The sequence below is a fragment of the Erinaceus europaeus genome, chromosome 9, assembly GCF_950295315.1.
Source record: "Erinaceus europaeus chromosome 9, mEriEur2.1, whole genome shotgun sequence".
Lineage (NCBI taxonomy): Eukaryota > Metazoa > Chordata > Mammalia > Eulipotyphla > Erinaceidae > Erinaceus > Erinaceus europaeus.
In genome coordinates, this window is record NC_080170.1 from 115,846,686 (window position 1) to 115,860,088 (window position 13,403).

A 13,403-nucleotide genomic window follows, 5' to 3' on the forward strand; every position below is an offset into this window, starting at 1 on the left:
AGGTTGATCCATACTCCCAGCCTCTTTCTATCTTTCCCTAGTGGGGCAGGACTCTGGAGAGGTGAGGTTCCAGGACACACTGGTAAGGTTGTCTGCCCAGAGAAGTCAGGTTGGTGTCATAGTAGCATCTGCAACTTGGTGGCTGAAAAGCATTAAGATATAAAGTAGAATGTTTTAAAATAATCAAGAATCTAAAAGTAAAAGTATAGCAGATGAAATTTAGGGTTTTTATTTGGTTGGAAGGAGCTAGGAAGTCTATTTTAGGTATATTCTAAGGAACCCATGACTTTACTAATTTTTGCCTGAGCCTGACATCTAACTAGGTGGGCTAGGAGTAGTGTCTGGGAAGATGGTGTCAGAACTGAGGATAGGACTAGAACTAGAAAGCTTGATAAGGGCAGAGAGAAGCTCCCAAATATGGGGAAAGTATGTAAATACTGTTAATTATAAACCCCATTGATCTGACGTAGGGCCCAGGTCTTTTCATATTTAGCACAGGAACCTGTGTAACCTCTGCATCCCTGTCAGTCTGAGCTCGCATTCCATGGTCATGGCTAGGTACATTCTAGGCTGCACTCTTTTCAGGACCCATCTTCCTCTAGTGGCAGAGTATGTTGACCCAGCCTCTCTCCAGAGAGTGGGGCAGTTTCTACTACTGTTGTTCTACCAAATCGAGGGCAAGATCCTCTGGAGGCCCACAGAGGGTTTATGATGTTGTTCCTGTTGGAAATGACCAGTAACAGTGGAGAGAAGGACCTATTAGAGGTCGCGGTCCATCATATTTATATGGGAATCCCAGGAGTCCCTGACTAGGGCCCCGGATGATGGGGTGACCTGGTAGTGACCAAAAGGGCTATCATTAAAGTGTACAAATCTCTTCCTCTCATCCATCTTTTGTAGTCCTTACTTTATCTGACACAGTTGGAATTGGGGTGATTGAGAAAAGTGAAAAGGAGTAGGTGAGAAGGGTATCTAGGTCTAAGTAGAAACTATTTAAGTACTTTATGATGTCTTCTTTAGGTTTTTCTGCATGCTTGCTGTACCTATAGAATCATTGTAGACTATTGAGCACTTTTACTTTAAGGTATATATTTTTCCCCAGCTTATATATGCCCTATTTCTTGGGCCCTGGTCTATATGTAGGTTCTGTAAGTTTATTAGGAGTTGTGCTACCCAAAATAGAACTGGAATCCTATGAGAAAGATAACTTTCTTTTGGGTTTCCTTGTAATTCTTAAAAAAAAAAAAAAAAGAAATTTGTTGTTGTTGATGTTGAGGGAGTTAATGGTCTACAGTGTATTCACTGACACATGGGTGCAGTTTCTTTATGTGCTGGGACCCCAAAATTCCCTTCAGTCCCTTCCTCCCACTCCTTCTCCAGAGTCTTTTGCTTTGTTGCAATATACTATGTCCAGTCCACATTTCACTGTGTTCTTCCTCACTGTCCCCCATATATTAAGTACCACTTGTAAATGAGATATTATGGTGTTTGTCCTCCTTTTGGCTTCTCTCACTTAACATGATACCTTCAAGAGGATGCAAGGGAGATGACTTGATCATCTTTTTTTAACAGCTGAGTACTATTCCATCGTGTATATATACTTCATAGTTTTCATTAGCCATTCAGCTGACATTGGACATCTGGGTTGCTTTCAGGTTCAGGCTATTACAGATTGTGTTGCTATGAACATAGATATGCATAGATGTCTTCTGATCTATGCTTTTTTTGTTTGTTTGTTTGTGTTTCCCCCTTTGGGTGTTTTTGTTTCCTTTGGGTAAATCCCCAGGAAAGGAATTGCTGGGCCATGGGGTAGGTCTGTTTCTAGTGTTTTTGAGAAATCTCCAGACTAGAAAGCTAACTTTATTTAGCACCAACGAGTACTCTTCTGTTTCATGGTTCTGCTAGTCTTATGATTTTGGTGCTAAGATGTTCTCTCTGTCATAAAGAGACAAAAATGAAACATGGTAGTTGTTTTGGGGTCAAGGTCACAAGTTGAATGATTCCTTTTGTTTTGGGGACTCTGGTCGTCAGCCTTACCCTGAGAGAGCTGGACCAGAGAGTTACTTCACTCTGGTCAGTTACATCATCCTGCAAAGACGCTGACCACATAGTGCTCACTGGTAAATAACCTTAGGATTTGGATTACTACCCTGTGGGTTCCACTTACCCAGTTCATGGGCACACACAGAGAAGACAATTTAAGGAAATCTGAAGACAGAATCACCACCTCAAAACCCAGCAGCTTCTCAGTCACTGCTAAGTGAATTTCAGAATGCTCTATGGTCTATCTTAGGGGCTGGGATATCAATAAGGAAGTTCTAGCTTAAGTCTCATTATCTTAATCATCTCATGCTTGTTAACTAGGCAGTGAACATCTGTTTATTAAAAAAAAAAATCCTTCTTAATCTGTTTCTTTGTATGTCAGCCTTTCTAAAATGCCTCAGAATGTCTACGGCCAGCTGCCGTGAACACGCCTGACTTTATCTGAAATGCTTCAGAACAGTTGAGGAGGTGTTTACACAGGGCTTGTATGCTAGAAACTCTAGGGTGTTATCCTTTGCACCACATATACTAAAGAGATTCTCTGGACACTTCTTTCATAAAATAAATAAATAAATGAATAAGCAAACAAATAAATGTAAATAGATTTCTTTTTTATAAATTTTTTTCATTTTTTAAATATTTATTATTGGATAGAGACAGAGAGAAATTGAGAGGGGAGGGGGAGGGAGAGTGGGAAAGAGATAGACACCTGCACTTGTGAAGCTTTTCCCCTGCAGGTGGGGACCAGAGACTTGAACCTGGGTCTTGCGTACTATAATGTGTGCACTTAACCAGGAGTGCCACCACCTGGCCCCCAAAGATTTCTTAGAATTTACTTTGTGGGCCAGAAAAATAGCTCACTTGGAAGCTTCAGTTTTGTGGTCTCTCTGTCTTTGTTTTTGTCTCTATTGAGAGGATACTTTTTAAAAAAAAATTCTTTATTGGGGAATTAATGTTTTACATTCAACAGTAAGTACAGTAGTTTGCACATGCATAACATTTCCCAGTTTTCCATAAATAATACAACCCCCACTAGGTCCTCTCTCATCCTTTTTGGACCTTTATTCTCCCCCCACCCACCCCAGAGTCTTTTACTTTGGTGCAATTTGCCAATTCCAGTTCGGGTTCTACTTGTGTTTTCTCTTCTGATCTTGTTTTTCAGCTTCTGTCTGAGAGTGAGATCATGCCATATTCGAGAGGATACATTTTGATTGGTTCGTTTAACCTATAGTACCATTTTGAAAAAGAAGTCCAGAAATTATTTCCTTGATGCATTAAAAAAAAAAAAATGACAAAGCTGTTTGCCAGTTTAGCAAAGAGCCTCAGTAGAGATTTCACAAATAAATATATTTTAATCAAGTGTTCTTGCATTCTAATTTTGTCTCACTATAAACATCTACCAACTGCTCTTCCATTATTATTATTATTATTATTATTTTTTTTTTTTTTCAAAAAACAATGGCCATAACATTTTTGGGCATGGGGAGGGTCTCTTGTTTAACTACTGTACAGTCTACTTTGTGCTTCTGGAATTGTCAAAACAGACTTAACTGCTCCCAGGAATTCTGATCCGCTCCCACTGTCAAAATGTTTTACAACAATTCAGCCAAATGTTTGTGGAACAGCTGTGCTACTACTCGTCTGCCTGAGTCATTTTCCTTCTTTCCTCTTGGCCTGATCCTGTGATTCATCCTGCTGCTTTTAGAAGATTTGCCTATTTTTAAAGCCAGTCAAAGAAGGCAGCCACTGTTTAAAAGTAAACACACCACACATCGACGTGGGGCAGGCAGCTTGGTAAGCAGTCTTGCATGCCCTGAAATTTCTGGCTGGTCGAGATGCCAGAGAAACCAGATGGCAATGGAGCAGTCAACTGCAGGCCTGGCTCCCAGACGTGGAAGCTTTCTTACATCTGTCTTTGGTTTCTTCTTTCCTCTGCCACTTCCTACTTGGATTAATCCAACTTGATCCATTCTTTAATGAGAGCTTTACTTTTATTTTGCTAGTCTCTCTAAAATACCCATTTCATGCTTATTTCTTTGTTTCATATATATGTATTTGTAATTTATGTATTCATTTTTTTTGGGGGGGGGTAGAGACATAGAGAAACTGAGAAGGAAGGAGGAGACAGAGAGGGAAAGAGAAATAGAGACACTTGCAGTATTATTCCACCATCTGTGAGTCATTTCTCTGTAGGTGGGGACCAGATCCTTATGCATTGTAACGTGTGCACTCTACTGGGTGTGCCACTGCCTGGCCCCACACTTGTTTCTCTCCTTTCTTTCTTTCTTTCTTTCTTTCTTTCTTTCTTTCTTTCTTTCTTTCTTTCTTTTTCTTCCTTCCTTCCTTCCTTCCTTCCTTCCTTCCTTCCTTTCTTTCTTTCTTTTTAATTTTTGATTAGTGATTTAATAATGATTAACAAGACTGTAAGATAACAGGGGGATAATTCCATAGAGTTCCCACCACCAGAGTTCCATATCCTATCCCCTCCATTGGAAACTTTCCTATTCTTTATCTCTCTGGGGGTAGAGACAAACATTCACAAAGATTTTTTTTTAAGGGTTGTTTATTTGAGAGGGATAGAGGAGACAGAAAGAGAAAGAGTGACAACTGCAAAATGGCTTCACCATTCATGAAGTTTCCCCCTAACAGTTGGAAACTGGGGACTTGAACCTGGGTCCTTACACACTGTAATAAATGTACTCTCCTGGGTATACCACTGCCCACCACTCCTTTTTAAGATAATAATATTTGTTTGAATAGCATTTTTCCATTCTTTTGCATAGATACCTTGGAGTGGACTCAGCCAGTCATAAAATAATTTTATATACATATAAAATTATATATATATAATGTGTATAAATAATAAAATTATTTTATATACATATTTTGTGTAAATGCCCAAGTGTTTATTTATTTATTTTTCTTTATTGGGAGGATTAATGGTTTATAGTCAACAATAAAATACAGTAGTGTGTACATGTGTAACATTTCTCAGTTTTCCATATAACAATTCAGCTCCCTCTAGGTCCTCCTCTGCCATCACGTTCCAGGACCTGAACCCTCATCCCCTTTCACCCCAGAGCCTTTAACTTTGGTGCAATACAACAAATCCAGTCCAAGTTTTGTTTTGTGTTTTTGAACTTCCACTTTTAAAAAATTATTATTATTATGATTTAATAATGATTGACAAGATTGTAGGTTAAGAGGAATACAATTCATACAATTCCCACCACCAGAGTATACATGTTCATTTCTATGTCTATCCATTACAATTTTATTCCAACTCAAGGAATTCACTCTAAAACAGTTCCCTAATTTTCAAAATTATCAATGTGGTCACATGTATGTGTTTCTGCATATATGTAAATAACAACTTTCACTCCAGTGATGAGCTTTGTTAGTGCTGGGTTACATCAGATATCTGTTAGGAGCTTTGTTCTTGCAAGGAAAATAGATACGTATTTTTCCTTTTTATAACTGTGTAGGAATGGGTGTGACGGCACAGGGAGGAAGATGGATTAAATCCCAGGAAGCTTTGAGTTCCATTCTTGGCAGTCTTTCATAATTCTCAAATTCACTGTCTGTTCTGGTGCTTGACAGAAATGGGTTTTCTTTCTCTAGAGTGCCTGTTCACTTATGATGAGGGCAAAGGAATGTGACTCTTTGAAATGCCAAAGAATAGCAAACTCTCATTTACCTGCATCAGATTCTTTTGGCCTTGAACTCAATAAGCTAAAATCGTCAGTGGTGTCTGAGTTACTGACATTTGACTGAAGAAAATTTACATGTGATTTCTACCAAATCAGTTTGATAAAGTATAGGCCTTATAAGAAAGGCTACCTCAATGAGACAGATGGTGGAAAACAAAAAACAAACAAATAACCCCCCCCCCTTGGCAATTTTGGTTTTGGTCCAATTATTTGCAAATAACTGTTGACTTAGAAATCTACAGTAGTTGGTAGATGTTGTTGCTACTGCTCTTGAGTAGAAAGTTGATTCAATGAGTTTGGACTTGATTGCTTTATTCACTTTCTTTATTTATTTACCTCCAGGGTTATCACTGGGGCTAGGTGCCAGCACTACGAACCCACTGCTCCTGCGGCTATTTATTGATTGATTGATTGATTGATTGATTTGATAGGACAGAGAGAAATTGAGAGAGGAGGGGAAAACAGAAAGGGGAAGAGAAAGATCTGCAGACCTGCTTCACCACTTGTGAGGCAACCCCCCTGTAAGTGTGGAGCCCCAGGCTCGAACTGGGGTCCTTGCGCAAGACTTTGCTCTTGGTGCTATATGCACTTAACCCAGTGCACCACTACCTGGCCCCCTTCGTTTCATTCTTTTATTAATAGTTTAATAGTAATTTACAAGATTATGAGATGATAGGGGTATAGTTCCACATCACTCCCACCAGCAAAGTTCTGGGTTCCACCCACAAAAGCCCCCCTCCCAGTTCTCCTACGAAGCTCCCCCCTCTGTAGTTCTCCCAAGGCCTTAGACACAGGTTGTCAATTTTTTTTCAAGTTCATGTGTTTCAATTTTCTATATTCCACATATGAATGAAGCCATTCAGTAGTTGTCTTTTACTTCCTTCTTTACTTCACCAAGCATGACCACCTCCAGTTCCATTCATTTGACACTGAAGAACATAATATATTGTCTTTTTAAATTGCTTAGTAGTACTTCACTGCATATGTATCTCACCACTTCACTTCTCTATTCAGTCATCTGTCAATGGGCATTTAGATTGCTTCCATATCTTGGCTACTGTGAATAATGCAGCTATGAACAAGGAGGTGCTTCTGTGGGACTAGATCTCTCTCTCTCTCTTTTTTTTTCCTCTCCCTTCAGCTAAGATAGCAGAAGAGGTTATTTATTGTACGTGGGTTACATTCAGCCACAAGGAGAGCAGAACCAGTCCAGAATGACAAGTCCAAGGCAAAGGAGCAAAAGGGACTGTGTCTTGGTATGAGCAATGAAGGTCCCTCAAGATGGTCGCGTAGGATCAAATGGTGATGAGGTTCTAGACCTGCTAAAACAAGTTCTAGGCTGCAGCACAGAAGTCCAGTTTGTCCCAGTGCCTCTGGCCTCCGTCCTCCTTTATTTCTGCTCCTGTGGTTTCCATGGGTAGACAAGTCTACTTGGACCTCTGCCTCATCATCAGCCTGCGCATTCGCTTCTTCCTCCACTTGGCTCTCATTGTGCAAAGGGTTCTAGGAAGATGGCGCTAAGGCCGAGAGCGGGACTAGATCTTTTTAACTTGCAACTGGAGTCTTGGGAAGATCTCCCCATTTATACTTGCTCTCTGATGCTAAATATTGTCAGTGAACCTATAGGCTCCCAGTGTTTGGCACGGGTACAGCAGCAAATGGACTCAAATCTGGTACTGCACTGTCATGATCTTAAGCCACCCTTAAATGGCAGTAATGTTAAACTACACATAGCATCTAAAATATACCAGAGCTGAGTGGTGGCACACCCAGTTAAGTACACATATTACCAAGCCCAAGGATGCGGGTTCAAGCCTCTTCTCCCCACCTGCAGTGGGTCTGCTTCATGAGCGGTGATGCAGGTGATGCAGGAGCTAAGGAGACAACATAATGCTTCTGCAAACAACTTTCATATCTGAGGTTTGTGTTCCCATGTTCAGTCCCCAGAACCACCATAAACCAGAGCTGAACAGTACTAAGGACCCATGAAATATCTAAATTAGTTCTTCGTCTCTGGAAGATGTTGCAAATTTTCTATTTTTGTGTTTACAATTTACTATTTGAATTTTCTCACAGTATCTTCTCTTTAAAAAGCTCACAAATCAAATGCCTCACCACAGGAAAATATAAAAAAAACATGTAGGAGGTGAAAGTCACTACTGTGTGATCCTAATGAAGGAAGACATGTCAGCAACAACTCAGAATGGACACTAAGACATGAAAAGGTTGGTGGGCAACACTTTAAGACATCTCTCAATCTAAAAATAGATGATTTAATATCACTAATATCCCCTATTATGTGTAGTAATAGGGAAGGTGGATCAGTGATAGAGCAAAGGACAGGTGTACTTCTGTTTTCACGCAAAAGTACACAAGACTGTACATCAAATCGTGTCCTTTTAAATGAACTTCATAAAACACATAGTCTTGGAAACTGTCCTTTCCTAGGACATAGACTATCTCCTGCTTCCCACTGAGATTTGAATTTGGACTTCTTATAGTTTTCATAATCTAAATTGTACATTTGTGTATTGCTCAGAACTTAGAATGCCATGCTTTCCAACAATATGATTATGGGAATTATTTTCCTTTTTCAAACTGGTATTGGGATTTTGGGAAATTCATTGCTATTTTTTGTGTATTTTTACATTTTTGCAAAATGTCCTCCCCCAAAAGAAGCCCTTGGATATTATTTTCCTTCTCTTGTCTGTTAGTAATATAATAACTCTTTGCAGCAAATTAATTCTCATGGCAACAGACTTTTTTGGCATTACAAACTCTTTGAATAATTACTGGTGTAAAGTACTTTCATTTTTATATAGACAGTCTCGGGGACTCTCACTTTGTACAACCTGTCTCCTAAGTGTGGCTCAGGCCCTCACTATCAGCCCTAACAAATACAGGTGGACTTGGCTGAAGGACAGAATACACCAAAATACCATGGTCTTTCTTCTTTTGTTTTGGGTCATCAATAGTCTCATCTATATAAGACTTTTATTTTTCCTCGATACTGTCAAAGATTACAACGTCACCGACAAATTTCTGGTGAAAATGTGTCCAATTATACCACACATGAATAATGCAGTGACATTTTTTAATATGAGTATTATCACCATCCGGGACTTTTTCCCCCTCATTCTCATGAGTTTGGCTAGTGGCTATATTATGGTTTTCCTTCATAGGCACCAGAAAAATACTCAGTATCTTCACAAAAACAACTTCACCTCTAGGACTTCCCACGAGACCAAAGCTAGTAGAACTGTTCTATTCCTTATGCTTTGTTTTGTTATCTTTTATTTGACCAACTCATGCCACAGTCTCTACATAAGTATAACAAAGAAGAAACATCAATTGTTGGAGACTATTTCAGATGTGTTTTCTATATGCTATCCTGCTTTTTGTCCATTTTTGATCATTGCTAGAGAAAGTCGTGTCTTGAGTCTGAATTTTCTTGTTATGATGTGGAGAAGTATATTGAATCTCCAAAATCTGTCCAAGTAGACTCAACTTATATTCTTTTTTCAACCAACAGTAATGAAGAATGAATATTTATCTGAATAATAAGAAATAGGATTCATGTCCTCAAAATAGCATATTCCTTTGTACACAGCATGAAATCTAACCTATACATCCTTACCTTAAACACAATCTGGAGGCCGGGTGGTGGCACACCTGGTTTAGCACACAAGTTACAATGCACAAGGACCCCGGCTTGAGCCCCGGCTCCCACCTGCAGGGAAAAAGCTTCATGAATGGTGTCTCTCTCTCTATAACCCTCTTCCTCTCAATTTCTGGCTGTCCCTATCCAATGAATAAAGATAATAATAAAAATTAAATAAAATGAATAAATACAATAATACTGTATAATTTCATGTATATTCATATTTGTATCTGATCACTTAACATATATATTTACATACACAGATAAATAAATGATTTGTAAATAAAAAATAAAATAAAATATACCAGAGGCTATTAAGTGACGTGACCTTAGAGGTCTTTGGAAGAGGTGAATTCTGTCTTGTTTGAATTGTCTTTTATCTTAGGTGCATTTCAAAGAAATGTAATCCCTTACAAGTCAAGAGCTCTCTGTGTGTTGTGTTTTACTCAGAATAGAGAGGTAACACTTCATTTTTGCATTGTGTGAATGTCTTTTTAATTTTAATTTCTTTATTGGGGGATTAATGTTTTACAGTCAACAATAAATACAATAGTTTGTACGTGCATAACATTTCCCAGTTTTCCACATAACAATACAACCCCCACTAGGTCCTCTGCCATTGTGTTCCAGGACTGAGCCACCCCCGTGTGTGTATGGCTTATAGCACATTTTTGGTAGTTGTCATAGAAATTATTTCTCTTATTTATTTTTTTTACTACAGCACTGCTCAGCTCTGACTTATGGTGGTGCGGGGGATTGAACCTAGAAATTTGGAACCTCAGGCACAAGAGTCTCTTTTCATAACCATTATACTATCTATCCTTCTCCTGAGTTTTGTTTTGTTTTTTAAACAAGTAAGCTTAATTATGATAGAAAGAAATAATATATGTATATAAATGTATATATCTCTATCTCTATATATGGAATGATCATCACATACTTTTTTGGTTTTTACATTTTTATTGATTTAATAATGACTGACAAGATTGTAAGATAAGAGGGGTACAGTTCCCACCATTTTTAAAAATGTTTTTCAAGTGAATGATTTAAGGTGAGTGAGGCTCAGTTTGAATTATGTTAAGTACTAACAGGTGAAAAGTGGGAAAACACAAACACTTTCCTTCTAACTAAAAAATAAAGAGTTTGATGCCCGGACAAACTAGTCTGTCTAACAATAGCTGATCCAAAAGGCTAGAGACGTTGGATGAGAAAAATGCACTTAGATGCACTGTCCTCTGAGAGTCTGCCTCCATGAAGAGTAGCAAAACACTGAAAATAAAAACAATTAAATGGCTCAATAATCAGATGGCACAGTTGGTTGAGCACACATGTTACAATGCACAAGGACCCACATGCAGGGGGAAAGCTTTGTGAGTGGTGAAGTGCTGCAGGTGTCTCTTTTTGTCTCTTCTATATATCTCCCCATTCCCTCTCAATTTCTGATTGTCTCTATACAAAAAATATATTATTAAAAATAATTTTTAAAAGAGAAATTAAGAAGAGGAGCTAGTCAGAGATTGTAAAAAAAATTGAGAAGTGACACTAAATGTACCTAGATTAATAATTCTGAAGTTTCCTTGAGCTGACCAAAGTGTATATAAACTTTGATCCTTTGAACAGTGTTTTAAAAAAATATTTATTTATTTATTCCCTTTTGTTGCCCTTGTTGTTTTATTGTTGTAGTTATTGATGTCGTCCTTGTTGGACAGGAGAGAGAGAAATGGAAGGAGGAGGGGAAGACAGAGAGGGGGAGAGAAAGATAAACATTTGCAGACCTGCTTCACTGCTCTGGTGAAGCGACTCCCCTGCAGTTGGGGAGTCGGGGGCTCAAACCGGAATCCTTTTGCTGGTCCTTGCGCTTAGAGCCAAGTGCGCTTAACCCGTGGCGCTACTGCCCGACTCCCGTGTTTTTAAAAATTTCTTTATTGGGGGATTAATGTTTTACAGTCAACAGTAAATACAATAGTTTGTACATGCATAACATTTCTCAGTTTTCTACATAACAATACAACCCCCACTAGGTCCTGAACAGAGTGGTTTTAACTAATAGATTCTCCAAGGCACCAAACTGAATTTTCAAGTATAATTTTAGTTATTTGTATCTAGAAAGATGGAAGAAAAAGCAGGGGATGGGGTGGGGGCATTGCCAAGTACATAGGACAAAAGAACTTGGCAGCCCTAGAATTCCCAGTCCAAGTCTTTTTCATCAAGAAAATCACATTCCAGCTCAGTCCCTGGTGTTGCTGGAGGCAGAGGTATTGACAGCTTGTGGTAAGCAGGAGACAACACTTGGAAGCACTGGATCCTGGCTTTCTTCTCTCATCTGTTTGAAGAAAACATGGGATAATATACTGCTTGCTGATGGCCTTTTCTCAGGATCTTGTTGCAAACAGAGCTGTACCCAGCTGAAGAAGGCAGGAGAGAAAGTTTTTGAGGATGGTCACTATTAACAGTTCCAATGGAGGCAAGTACGCTTTCTCCAATTCTCGAGCGTACACCTGATCAGGAATTTTTTCATTCTGAATTCTGACTGGGTGAAAATACTGCTATCCAATGGGCTATAAGGAGGACCTTTCAATTTCTGTAAGAGCATCTGAGTCCTAGGCGGGTCCTGCAAGAGTAGCTGCCCACTGGCCAGTTCACACACTGTAATCCAGACACTGTAAATATCTGACTTTACATTATATCTCTGTAAATCCATTTTGGTGCAGATAGTTCCAGTCCTCCCACTGCTCCAGAGAATATTTCTTACTAAAGTTTCTCTCATTTCTTCAGGAAAGTAAGTCTTTAACAGCTGGCTTGCTGGGGCTGGGTGGTAGCACACCTGGTTGAGTGCACATGTTACAATGCACAAGGACCTGGGTTCAAGCCCCCAGTCCCCACCTGCAGGGAGAAAGCTTTACAAGTGGTGAAGCAGTGCTGCAGATTTCTCTCTGTCTTTCCTCCTTGATATCACTTCCTCACCTCCTGATTTCTGGCTGTGTCTACCCAATAAAAATAATAATAAAAAAATTAAATAAAAAACTGGTTTGCTGAGCCATAGGCCATAAAGAGAAATAACCCAAAGTCAACTTCTTTTTTTAAAATTTTATTTATGAAATGGAAATACTGACAAGACTATAAGATAAGAGAGGTACAATTCCACACAATTCCCACCACCAAAACTCTGTATCCCATCTCCTCTCTTGATAGCTTTCCTATTCTTTATCCCTCTGGGAGTATGGACCCAGGGTACAGAAGGTGGAAGGTCTGGCTTCCATAATTGCTTCTTTGCTGAACATGGATGTTGACAGATTGATCTATACTCCCAGCCTGTCTCTCTCTTTCCCTAATGAGGGAGGGCTCTGGGGAGGTGGGGCATCTGTCCCAGGGACATGGTGGGGTCGTCTGCCCAGGGAAGTCAGGTTGGCATTATGGTAGCATCTGGAACCTGGTGGCTGAAAAAGAGTTAAGATATAAAGAAGAACAAATTGTTGATTAACCATGACCGTAAAGGCTGGAATATTGCAGATGAAGATTTGGGGTCTCTGTTTTGGAAATAGCTAGTAGGTCTATTTTAGGTATATTCCAAAGGGCCCATGACTTTACTAGTTTTTGCCTGAGCCTGACATCTAATATGCAGGTTGACCAAAGTTATTGTCTGGGGAGATGATGTCATGGCTGGAAAAAGGACTAGAAAGCTGGATCAGGGAAGAGAGTAGCTCCCAAATATGGGGAAAGTATATAACTATTGTTAACTGCAAAGCCAACTTCTAACAGTAAAAGTTGTCCAGTAAGTTGTAATATTGGGATACCAGAAGAAGCAGGATAGAATCACTGCTGTCTGTAAAGCTTTCAGACATTCTTCAGTGCAGTTTTCCATATTTGTAATTTTTACAGTCACCAGTGTAACATGTGTGCTCAATCAGCTGTGCCACTGCCTGGCCTCTCCTTGATTATAATTTAAAATAGCTTTGGTTTCGGGAGTCGGGCGGTAGCATAGCAGGTTA

The 13,403-nt window shown here is 39.3% G+C and overlaps 1 protein-coding gene and 1 pseudogene across 3 annotated transcripts in view; one reads left to right on the forward strand and one right to left on the reverse strand.

Moving 5' to 3' along the window:
- The window catches only part of MAP3K7CL (MAP3K7 C-terminal like), a 73,525-nt gene that overhangs the window by 18,008 nt on the left and 42,114 nt on the right, over positions 1 to 13,403 (forward strand). The gene's annotated exons all lie outside the window — the stretch shown is intronic.
- On the reverse strand, positions 11,593 to 12,115 carry LOC132540205 (STE20-related kinase adapter protein beta-like; annotated as a pseudogene).